We start from the raw sequence: 13,656 nt of genomic DNA on the forward strand, positions 1-13,656 counted from the left end.
ACAATCCGATCGCAGTTTCTTCGTTGGAAAATCCGACCGTGTGTACAGGGCATTACAGGTTTTCTTCTAAGATTGCCCTGTATTTGGCTCCATCCATCTTCCCATCAACTTCCCTGTCCCTGCTACAGAAAAGCATCCCCACAACATGATGCTGCCACCACCATGTCTCACAGTGGATGGTGTGTTCAGGGTGATGGGTATTGTTTACTTTCAGCCACACATAGCGTTTTGCTTTTAGGTCAAAAAGTTCAATTTTGGTCTCTTATGACCAGAGCACCCTCTTCCACATGTTTGCTGTGTCCCCCACATGGCTTCTCACACACTGCAAATGGTACTTCCTATGGCTTTCTTTCAACAATGGCTTTCTTGCCACTCTTCCATAAAGGCCAGATTTGTGGAGTGCACGACTAATAGCTGTCCTGTGGATCTCTGCAGCTCCCCCAGAGTTACCATGGGCCTCTTGGCTGCTTCTCTGATTAATGTCAGTTTAGGTGGACGGCCATGTCTTGCAGGTTTGCATTTGTGCCATACTCTTTCCATTTTCGGATGACTGATTGAACAGTGCTGTGTGAGATGTTTAAAACTTGGGATTTTTTTATAACCTAACCCTGCTTAAAACTTCTCCAAAACTTTATCCCTGACCTGTCTGGTGTGTTCCTTGGCCTTCATAATGCTGTTTGTTCACTAAGGTTCTCTAACAAACCTCTGAGGACTTCACAGAACATCTTTATTTATACTGAGATTAAATTACACACAGGTGGACTCTATTTACTAAGTAGGTGACTTCTGAAGGCAATTGTTTCCACTGGATTTTAGTTAGGGGTATCAGAGTAAAGGGGGCTGAATACAAATGCAACCATTGATCATTTTCCTTTCACTTCACAACTATGTGCCACTTTGTGTTCTATCGCATAAAATCCCAATAAAATACATTTATGCTTTTGGTTGTAATATGACAAAATGTGGAAAATTTCAAGGGGTATGAATATTTTTTTTAAGGCACTGTACATGTGATGGGACAGAGACTGGTTGCTAGAGATATGTAGTAGCTATATGCACTTAGCCTTTAGAAGTAGTCCAGTCCTCCCATATTACAAGCAATTAATACAATAAAAGTTTATCTGACACAAAAAAAGACAGACAAGCTAGTGTAAAGTATGTCATTTATTTAAAAAAAAAAAAAAAAAACTTGGTGGCAACATGCAGATATAGGTATATACAAACGGGGAACACAGTGGAATTCTGTTACATTATATAAAGGTCCTAATCTTTGTCAGCTTGTGAACTGTGTTCCCACATAACAGCTGTATGTGAGACACACTCAGCTTTTTCAATAAGGCTAGGAACACCTGGGTATTTTTAATCTTGCCTTAAAAGATACCCAAAGAGCAAGCATTTAGCAAGGCTCAACATGTCCTTCAGATATATAAATGTAACAGCGCTGCTAATGAATTAACAGGTAAAGAATATAACAATCACATTTAAACAGTGCATAAAACTAAATAAAAGTCCAAAGGTGACATAAAAATAAATTTTATCAAAGTGAAAAAATTGTGGGTAAATTTGCAATTGTGCTTCATTGTGACTCCACACCACTTGTTAATGTGCTCCCACCACCAAGTGCAATGCACGCTCACCTCCTTATAAGACCCCGCAAGGGGTCAAACACACCTTGCACAAAGTGCAATTCTCCTGTGGCTCCATACTGGTCCTCACTAGTTCCTGGTAAGCTTTGAAATGGTATAGCTCACTCTGCACCCAATGCAGTATCCCCCCAATGTAGCTGCCTCAGAGCTGGCTCCAAATTAGTCTGTCAGTAGTGGTGTCCCCCGGGGCCCCATGTCACTCGGTAGAGCTCCTGTCCGGCCTCCAGCCTCTGCCCGCTTCCTGAGCCACCTACATGTCCTTCATTGTCATGGCAGAATTCAGCCAGAGCTCTACCAGAACTTGCCAAAGAGCTGATGAAGCCTTGTGAATGCTGGTTTAAGTTACAGCCACAACTATTATGATCTGCATTCAGTACTCAGATTGGAGCAGAAAGGACATTGAGAGGACTTTAACTAAGCTCCTGGACACTTTGTAAATGCTTTCTCTGAACATGGTTCTCTGCAGTCTGAAATGTAAAGGTGAAAATGCCAAGGTGTATTTTGCTTAGAGATCAATGTGCCAAGAACCAATACAATAGCAATCTGAAATCATCCATCAGTATGCCTGAAGAAATTAAGAAGTGTTACCTTGTATCTCACATAGGCTCTGTGTACCTATTGAATATTACACCTAAATTAAGAAACAACTTAAATACTTGAAAATTAAATTCTACCGATGTAAAATGACTCAGTAGAATCATACTTCCAGGAGAACTCAGACAAACTGCTCACTAAAGCTGGCCACACACCTATAGATTATCTGCAGATTTTCTATGGTTAGATGGAAAAAGTGGAAGATTCCTCCATCCACACAGTTTAGTGAACATGGAGAAATCTGTTGCACTTTATCCAACTAACCATAGAAAATCTGCAGATAATCTATAGGTGTATGGCCAGCTTAAGGCTGGTTTCACACCTATGCAGTTTTAGTGCTTTTTGCATTTTGCAGAGTTGCACTAGACTCCATTTAACATTGTTTCCTATGGAACACGATCTGTAGTGCAAATCTGCAAAATGCAAAAAGCACAAAAAATGCATAGGTGTGAATCCAGCCTAAGAGCCTGCCATCAGTAGCAAAAGGTGAAATGCTTTATTATGACCTGATAACATCTAATAGAGCACAGATGAATCTAGAGAATTTTCCATATGCAATGAAAGGTATAGAGGTAGGATATTTTGTATGCCACGCACTCCAGACTTCTCTGCTCCAGTTACCCTATTTTTGTAATTCCATCATCCCCGTTCAAATTCCTATAATATACACCTGGAGTAGGCTGCATGTCTATAGGTATGATGAACACAAATGGCACAAAAGAAAATTGTTAACCAATTCAGGTCACTTTCAGCCTCAATCATTGCAAGAAGAGTCACAGAGACATGTTAAAGTACTGACCTCTGGCTTTCGGGTAGGAATGGCAGAGACTTGGACTTCCGCTACAGAAATCGGTCAATCAATGATTTTTGAATTGATGAGGGACTTGTCTGTGCTCATATGTGGGAAGCCATATTGAAAAAACATCAATGTTTTTTAATTTGAGCAAAACTTTAGAACCAGAAAAACTTGGCTCTGCGTAAAACTCCATTCCTCTACACAAATTGAATTGAAAACCTGACCCCTCATTTATGCGTGATACTCTCTACAGCAGGGGTCCTCAAACTTTTTAGACAGGGGGCCAGTTCACAGTCCCTCAGACTGTTGGGGGGCCGCACTATAGTTTAAAAAAATATGAGCTAATTCCTATGCACACATCTTATTTGTAGTGCAAAAAAAAAAAACAGGAAAAAACAGTACAATATTTAAAATAAAAAACAATTGTAATCAATATGAACTTATCAGTATTTCACAGACTCCCCTCATTACAGAACCACTCCCAATCACAGACCCCCCCTCCCCATCACAGACTCACCCCATAACAAAGCCCCCCCATGACAGATCCCCCCCATCACAAAGCCCCCCAACACAAACTCCTCTCCATCACAAAGCCCCACATAACAGATTCCCCCCCCATAACAGACTCCCCCATATCACATACTTCCCCCATCACAGATACCCCCATAACAAACGCCCCATCACAGACTTTCCCCATAACAGACCCCGCCATCACAGATCCCCCCCCCCCATATCAGTCCCCCCCCATAGCACAGACCCCCCTATAACAGACTCCCCCATCACAGATCCCCCCCCCCCATAACAGACTCCGCCATCACAGATCCCCCCATCACAGATCTCCCCATCACAGATCTCCCCATATCACAGATCTCCCCATATCACAGATCCCTCAATCACAGATCCCCCCCATATCACAGATCTCCCCATCACAGATCCCCCCCCATATCACAGATCTCCCCATCACAGATCCCCCCCATATCACAGATCTCCCCATCACAGATCCCCCCCATATCACAGATCTCCCCATCACAGATCCCCCCCCATATCACAGATCTCCCCATCACAGATCCCCCCCATATCACAGATCTCCCCATCACAGATCCCCCCCATATCACAGATCCCCCCCCCATATCACAGATCTCCCCATCACAGATCCCCCCCCCATATCACAAATCTCCCCATCACAGATCCCCCCCCCATATCACAGATCTCCCCATATCACAGATCCCTCAATCACAGATCCCCCCCATATCACAGATCTCCCCATCACAGATCCCCCCCCCATATCACAGATCTCCCCATCACAGATCCCCCCCCCATATCACAGATCTCCCCATCACAGATCCCCCCCCATATCACAGATCTCCCCATCACAGATCCCCCCCCATATCACAGATCTCCCCATCACAGATCCCCCCCATATCACAGATCTCCCCATCACAGATCCCCCCCATATCACAGATCTCCCCATCACAGATCCCCCCCATATCACAGATCCCCCCCATATCACAAATCTCCCCATCACAGATCCCCCCCCCCCATATCACAAATCTCCCCATCACAGATCCCCCCCCCATATCACAGATCTCCCCATCACAGATCCCCCCCCATATCACAGATCTCCCCATCACAGATCCCCCCCCATATCACAAATCTCCCCATCACAGATCCCCCCCCCCATATCACAGATCTCCCCATCACAGATCCCCCCCATATCACAGATCTCCCCATCACAGATCCCCCCCCATATCACAGATCTCCCCATCACAGACTCCCCATCACAGATCCCCCAATCGATATTACACTGCCGCCCCTTGTATAATAACACAGCACTCCCCCTCCCCTCTGTTACCTGTATCACACAAGACACGAAGCATGGTAAGTCCGGACAAAGGGCAGGACTTTGCAAGTGAAAGGCAGGTGATTGATTCCTGGGACCGCCCCGATGCTTAGTAACCAATCACCTGCTTCTTAACACAAAAGGTCCTTTGTCCAGACCTGTCATGTTTCCCGTCCTGTGTGATAAAAGTAGCAGAGGGCAGGGGGAGTGCTGCGATGTTAAAGGGGCAGTCCGGATAAAAAACGCTGGAGGGCCGGATTCGGCCCGCGGGCCGTAGTTTGAGGACCCCTGCTCTACAGGGTTCACTTTTACAACATCAAGGAAGCCATCATGCGTGCTGCAAGCACACAGGATTCTATCCTCTTCAATGATGAAGGTGATGCTTCTCCCAGACCTCTCCCGTCAGACTCTGACCACGAGGAACGCTCTGAAGCCGCTCACGCAACTCCTGCAATTGCAGCAGATGAAATACCAATGGCGTTTTCCATTCCAGCTACGGGTCCACCATGAGGGACTGCATGTTACTATTTGATTTTCAGGGACAATCTCTTGGCCCGCGTTCGCTGTCAAGTTCATTCATAGTAATATCTACGTTCTAATGCTTAGATTTATTAGGTTTATTCTCAGGTTTATTATATGCTGTTAATGGTTTTACCCCCTCTCTATTGCCTGATTTTAAGAGTAATGTCACTTTATCACCCTGATGGCGATACTTGGATGTTATGCTTATAGATATGTTCCTTTTCTTTATTTCAATGCCATTGCATGATTTCCGGGTCTCGCCATGATCCCCATAATGTTGTAATACTCCTACTCTAATATACCTATCTATAAGGAGTTTGCCATCTTTTGTTTTTTCTTTTTATTGCTCATTACTATTATGCTCCCATGGCATATTTTTTATGTTCTAGTTTAGCTCCTGCCCTGTGGAGACCGGGCCCTGGGGGCCTTCCCATGCCCCCCCCCCCTTAGGCATATTCGCTGCCCACCCCTGGGGCACTGTTCTTGGTTCAGAAATGTTCCCTATAGTACCTTATTGTATCTATTTGTTTTTGACCATTTGGTTCCACCTAGTGGCCTACTCATGTAATATTTTTTTTCTCTCCTTATTTTTCTGGTCTCTGCACCAGGGGCGGATCCAGAATCTAGTCTCGGGAGGGGCACTGCCAGAAAATATGTTTTTTTTTTTTGTGGGCAATTTATCGAGGAAATGGCTGGTGTTGGCGCTTCAATTATCCCAGCACCATGGTTGTTATTTCTATTAATATATTGTAATATAAAATTGAATGCAGAATCAGTGGGAGCCCTGCACGTGTCACTTGCCACCGTCACCTGCCACACATTGCGGATTATCATTTGCCACATCACCTGCCACACGTTGCAGATTGTCACTTGCCACGTTACCGGCCACACATTGCGGATTGTCACTTGCCACGTCACCTGCCACCAGATGCGGATTGTCACTTGCCACGTCACCTGCCACGTCACCTGCCACACATTGCGGATTGTCACTTGCCTGCCACCAGATGCAGATTGTCACCAGCCACATGTTGCGGATTGTCACTTACCACGTCACCTGCCACCAGATGCGGATTGTCACTTGCCACGTCACCTGCCACACCTTGCACATTGTCACTTGCCACGTCACCTGACACACCTTGCGGATTGTCACGTAGCTGCTAAGGTGGTGTTTTGCTTGCCTCTTGCTTCTTTGTCCCAGATCAGACAGCAGAGAGATAATGTAATATCTCTGCTGCCCACACTGCCTGAACAGTGAGGGCAGAAGTTACTGCAGGGATGCGGGGCAGTGAGACATGATGTCATCTCTCTGCTCCCCTGCACGCCGGCTCGCTGATTGGCCAGCCGCCCCCACTCACACCTAGCCTGCTCTCACCCGCCCACACACTGAGCTACACGCCCGCCCACAAACCAAGCCGCCCGGTGCTCCCACGGAGCCGCCCGCTCTCTCATCTGCTCGGGGAGCCGCCAGCTCCCTCATCTGCTCGGGGAGCCACCAGCTCCCTCATCCGCCCGCTCAGTCATCTGCTCGGGGAGCCGCCCGCTCCCTCATCCGCCCGCTCTCTCACCCGCCCGGACCGCAAAAAATTTCTCGGGGGTGGCAATTGCCCCATTGCCCCCCCCCCCCTGGATCCGCCCCTGCTCTGCACTCTGTGGTCAGGTATACCTCGAACCCCTCTGTTGTTGCATTACCAACACTGAGGCCTGAGACATTCTTTTCTTTTCCATATCCACATGCTGCTTTTTCTTTTACCTATCCTTCTCACAAGTTTCCCGCCCCCTCTCTTCCCTTCCCTCCCTCTTCCCTCTGCTGGGAGATATTGGCATCCAAAAGGCCCATATCATCCACTCCCACCCCCCCCCAACCCACATTCCCCACCATGGCAGACACACAACCGCTTAACCTAGCCTCCTACAATTGTAGGGCTTTCAACACTTCAGAGAAGCGCAGCCAAATCCTTTACCACTTCCACAAAATGCGATCCAGTATCCTGCTACTACAGGAGATGCATTTTCACTCTGGTTCAGTACCAGTAATCCGTAACCACTACTATCCTACGTGGTTCCATAGCACTAACCCCCAAGCTAAATCCAAAGGGGTCTCCATTGCATTCCATAGATCTTTTCACCCTGAAGTTCTTGAGTCCTACATTGATCACTGTGGTTACTTTATATTTCTCAAATTGAAACTAAACAATTTTCTCTTTACAGTGGCCAATGTCTACGCTCCCAATACAGACCAGACTCTCTTCCTTATCTCCACTCTTACAAGACTATCTTCCTTCGGGAGTCCCTGCGTCATTGTTGGAGGTGATCTTAATGTTGCTCTGTCCCCATCTGCCGACGCATCCTCTGGTAAATCTTCCATGACCACATCCTCTCTCTCACATATCAAATCCCTACTGCATTCACACCATTTGCATTCACACCATATCTCTGCTGTCCACACTGCCTGAACCGTGAGGGCAGAAGTTACTGCAGGGATGCGGGGCAGTGAGACATGATGTCATCTCTCTGCTCCCCTGCACGCCGGCTCGCTGATTGGCCAGCCGCCCCCACTCACACCTAGCCTGCTCTTACCCGCCCACACACTGAGCTACACACCTGCCCACAAAGCAAGCCGCCCGGTGCTCCCGCGGAGCCGCCCGCTCTTTCATCTGCTCGGGGAGCCGCCAGCTCCCTCATCTGCTCGGGGAGCCGCCCGCTCCCTCATCCGCCCACTCTCTCACCTGCCCGGACCACAACAAATTTCTCGGGGGTGGCAATTGCCCCGTTGCCCCCCCCTGGATCTGCCCCTGCTCTGCACTCTGTGGTCAGGTATACCTCGAACCCCTCTGTTGTTGCATTACCAACACTGAGGCCTGAAACATTCTTTTCTTTTCCATATCCACATGCTGCTTTTTCTTTTACCTATCCTTCTCACAAGTTTCCCGCCCCCTCTCTTCCCTTCCCTCCCTCTTCCCTCTGCTGGGAGATATTGGCATCCAAAAGGCCTATATCATCCACTTCCTCCCCCCCCAACCCACATTCCCCACCATGGCAGACACACAACCGCTTAACCTAGCATCCTACAATTGTAGGGGTTTCAACACTTCAGAGAAGCGCAGCCAAGTCCTTTACCACTTCCACAAAATGCGATCCAATATCCTGCTACTACAGGAGACGCATTTTCACTCTGGCTCAGTACCAGTAATCCGTAACCACTACTATCCTACATGGTTCCATAGCACTAACCCCCAAGCTAAATCCAAAGGGGTCTCCATTGCATTCCATAGATCTTTTCACCCTGAGGTTCTTGAGTCCTACATTGATCACTGTAGTTACTTTATATTTCTCAAATTGAAACTAAACAATTTTCTCTTTACAGTGGCCAATGTCTACGCTCCCAAATACACACCAGACTCTCTTCCTTATCTCCACTCTTACAAGACTATCTTCCTTCGGGGGTCCCTGCGTCATTGTTGTAGGTGATCTTAATGTTGCTCTGTCCCCATCTGCCGACACATCCTCTGGTAAGTCTTCCATGACCACATCCTCTCTCTCACATATCAAATCCCTACTGCATTCACACCATTTGGTAGAAGTCTGGCGCATACACCACCCCACGGAGAAAGATTACAGCTACTTCTCCATAGCCCTCCTACAGCAGATTAGATTACTTCCTCATTTCCCAATCTCTCCTGGACATCCCGCTACAGTCCTCCCTGGGGAATACCCTCTGGTGTGACCATTCCCCTGTTAATTTTTCCTTTGCCCGCCCACCATCATCCCGCAGAGGTGCATTCTGGCGCCTCAATGTTAACCTCCTCCGGGATTCAGTGTGTATAGTCGAAGTCACCAAGGCAATACAACAATTTGTATCTGACCATTCCTCCGACACTACCACCCCGTTTATCCAGTGGGAGGCTCTGAAACGTGTGGTCCGAGGCATCCTTTTACAAAACGGTTCTCGTCTAAAAAAGATTAGATCGGATGAAATTTAGCACCTTTTGACCACCATTTCGGACCTTGAATCTCTACATAAACGAACACTAGAGCCCCCACCTTTGTCACTTTATCGAACACACGTCGTCACCTCTTCCAATTATTTGACTCCCACTCCTTGATAGCCCGTGATCAAGTCCGCATTTACAATTATTCCATCGCCAATAAGTTTGGTCAACACCTAGCCCGGGTTATTCATCCTAGACCTCCCCGCCACTCCATTCCCGACCAGTCCAAGGTCTTTAACATGAAAGGCATATCCTATTCTTTCTGACACTTCTACTCCCAGTTGTATAATCTACCGCCGGGTGCCTCAGACAGTCCAGCATCCCCCTCTGCAGATGCCATGCAGGCCTACATAGCGCAAACTGCCTTGCCTGCAATTGACCCTCAGGAGTCTTCTGACCTGGATAGGCCCTTGGCGGAATTGGAATTTCTGGGCACCATCAAAGGTCTAAAATTGGGCAAATGCCCAGGCCTGGATGGATATACTCCCGGATTCTACAAAACGTGTGCACCCCCCTACTAATGCCACTCCTGGCCCGGGCCTTCAATGCGATCGATAACTCTACTCTCCCCTCCAGGGACCTCCTGTTGGCCAATGTCTCCATCCTCCTGAAACCCAGTAAGGATCCTTCCCAATGCAGTAGCTACTGCCCAATATCCTTACTGAATATAGACCTAAAGTTATTTGCAAAGGTCCTCGTTAACCGCCTTTCACCGCTGTTGCCAGGGATTATCCACAGACACCAGGTCGGTTTTGTCCCAGGTAGGGAGGCCCGGGACAACACGACTAAAACAATACACCTCATTTCCATTATCCAACGCCACCGCCTACAGGCGTGCCTCCTGTCCTTTGATGCCGAAAAGGCATTTGACAGGGCCAACTGGCGCTTTCTGCACCTCTTCCTGGAACAAATAGGCCTAGGCTCCCCTTTCATTGCTAAAATGATGTCTCTTTACTCACACTGTCTGCCTCAGTCTTGGTGAATGGCACCTCGTCAGAGGTGTTCGACAATTCGAATGGCACCCGCCAAGGTTGCGCCCTCTCTCCGCTCCTACTTGTCATTTTAATTGAACACCTGGCGTGTGCCATTCATCAGAACGCCTCCATACAAGGAGTCCGAACCCTGTCCGACCACCATAAACTGTCCCTTTACGGAAGAAGATCTGCTGATATATGCCCAACAACCCCATACAACCCTGCCCTCACTCTTTTATGAGTTCAGGCATGGGACTTCAGGCACGGGACTTCCCGATTGTGATTTATACTACAAAGCTACTCTTATGGCGCGTGCCCTTGAGTGGTTCCCGCTCCCTTTTCAAAAAGCCTCTGTCATGGTCGAGCAAGATCTGGCCCCAGTCGATTTACGTGCCCTCCTTTGGGGTTACAAAAGTAGCTTCTCCAGCCTATCCTCCGCCTCGCCTCTAACCACCGTTGTCCTCACACTCTGGTATCAGAAGGGGCTATGTGAGGTGCTCTCCTCAGATCCCTCTCCTCTATCCTCCCTATTTGACAATCTGGCTTTGCCCCAGGGTATCGGGGTCCCTACATTGGGTTCATTCCACTGCTCCTCCTGGCCCCAGGCCCATACTTTCATCCGCCCAGGACTTGGGACCCCGATCATCCCTGAAGATACCCGAGACTGGCTCACCTCCCTCCACTTGGCTTCCTTCACAAAACACTTATTCCTCTCCTCTCAAATACATCGTCCGCTTTCTGAATTTAAAAGTCCTCCCTCTACGCCTTAACCTAAGCCCTCACACAAGATGACCTACCCCCTTACACTAGAATGTGGTTGACAGACCTGGGAAAGAACCTCTCCAGAGCGGATTGGCAGACTGCGTTCCACTTCGCACACAAATCCTCTATTTCCTGTTACTCACAGGAGAAGAATTTCAAGATCCTTTCCAGATAGTACAAGGACCCCTCTACATTGCACAAAATCTTCCCATCTACCCGGCCTCCTGTTGGCGATGCGGTGCAACCTCAGGTACTTACTTCCATGTCTGGTGGGAGTGTTAACGGATACGACCCTTCTGGACTCAGGCATTTCAGGTGTATAATGCTATCTAGGAGGAATCGCCCTCCTCTCCATGTTGCCGGGCTCGGTATCCTCACAGAAACGTCTTATCCGTTTTCTTCTTGTCTGCAGCTCGGCAACTTTTCCCGCTTTATTGGAAAACCGCCACTACTCCCCCATTGTCACTATGGGTTCTCCACAGTGAATGATGTCATGAGAATGGAGGAGATGCTGGCGCTTGACAATAATACCTATGATAAGCATACATTTCTGTGGTCTTTTTGGCTGCGCTTTTCCTCATCCGATACTCTGGCTGACATGCTCCTCACTCCTCCGAGCTCAGTCCAACCTTTACCATGAATTTTTTTTTTTTTTTTTTAATGTGTGATGATGGTCCTCACCAGCCAAGTTACTGTCTTTTCTACTCCATGCTCTCCCAGCAGATTCCCTCTCTTCTCCCCCATCCTTTCTTCCTTCTTCCCCATTCCTTTCCCTATTCTTCTTTTTCTTTTTTTCCCCTTATTTTCTTTTCTATTGTTTTGATATAATTTGTACTTATCTATGTTTATGATGTTCCACTGCGTGAGCACCGCTACAAGCGATAGCCACTTGGCCCACTCGCTGCCACTCTACTTTATTTGATATATCAGTCTTGTCATTGGTACGCTGTTTACACTACCAATAAAAATATTTTCATCCCTAATTTTATATTAGGCCAATGCAAATTCTTATAACCTAAATGATCTCTAAACAAAAGGTTTTACTACTCTATGACCTTGTCCTGACGACATGTCATCAGAGCAGGAAGTGAAGAAAAATCTGAGAGAGATACAGCAGTAAAAACACTATGTAGGTGAATAGACCAAGAACCCCGCTAGCTTGTATGGCTGTGTGTCCCTGCTGGAGATTTCCTCTCACTTCCTGTCCAGGTGACAGCTTTTTCAGTGGGACAAGAGAAAAAGAGTACTCTTTGATGAGACATCGGCAGCAGTAACCTGATATAGGTTCTCATTTTCTGTATCAAAAAGATTAAAAATAATTTTAGCAGATGTTACGCTCCAGTTAACTAAAGAGTACACTGAGTTTGGGGCAGTAGCAGAAAAATGTTCAAACTGCAGGCTGTGATGTAGTGCAGCCTTTGAACACAGGGATGGGTAAATCACAAAGGGTATGTGTACTTCTAAAAAAATCTTTGGAGAAGAAAAGTACTGATGCATACAGTACATCAACTGTTTGTTTTTAAGCCATTTGGATAGAAGTGCCCTTTAATGCTAGCCACTGATTAGGGAGCAACTAAAATTTACGTTTAAATCGACTAAATATTTTGCATGTGCCTCAAAATAAAAAGGTGTGTAAACTCGTATGCCCCGTGCACACGATCGGATTTTCCAACAACAAAACAGTGGATTTTTTTCCAAAGGATGTTGGCTCAAACTTGTCTTGTATACACACGGTCACATAAATGCTAGCCAAAAATTCCGAACATAAGAACGCGGTGACGTACAATATGTACGACGAGCCGAGGAAGTTCAATAGCCAGTGCGGCTCCTTTTGCTTGATTCAGAGCATGCGTGAACTTTTGTGCGACGGACTTGTGTACACACGATTGGACTTTCCGACAATAAGTTTTGTTGTTGGAAAATTTGGGAGCCTGCTCTCAAACATTTGTGCGTGGAAATTCCGACAGCAAATGTTCGATGGAGCATACACCCGGTCTGACTTTCCGACAACAAGCTCACATCGAACATTTCCCGTCGGAAAATCCAACAGTATACACGCGGCTTTACTGTTAGCTTTGTTTAGAATGCAGCTAATGCCTGTGTAAAAAAAACAGTCCCTGGCCAGCATTTTGCAGAGACGGACCCTTGCTCTGTGTGGAAGCAGTAGTCTCTCTACAGAGGTCTGATATGCCCCCTGCTGAGTCAGAGCTAGATCTAAGAAACATGAGCTTTGCTGATTGCAGAGCCATGGTTGCTTTATAAAGAAAGCAAAGACTTTGCGCGCCTTTTTGTTCTGATGCACCTGGCATGCATGCATTTAGAAGATTTAAGTTCAGTTGGGTTTTAAGGTGCATGCACCTTTTTAAAGCCGTGGCCGCAGGGAAACCGCATGGTCTCTTTGAGCGGTTCCCACAAATGTGCTGCTGGCTCATAAGCATGGGTGTGCCTTTCAGAATGAATGGCAGCCCTGCATGTCTCGTAAGAGCAGGGTGATTTGGCTGCAGGTGGTTATGGGTGGGAGAACAGGTGCGAT

The sequence above is a fragment of the Aquarana catesbeiana genome, linkage group LG03 (assembly GCF_042186555.1).
Source record: "Aquarana catesbeiana isolate 2022-GZ linkage group LG03, ASM4218655v1, whole genome shotgun sequence".
Classification (NCBI taxonomy): domain Eukaryota; kingdom Metazoa; phylum Chordata; class Amphibia; order Anura; family Ranidae; genus Aquarana; species Aquarana catesbeiana.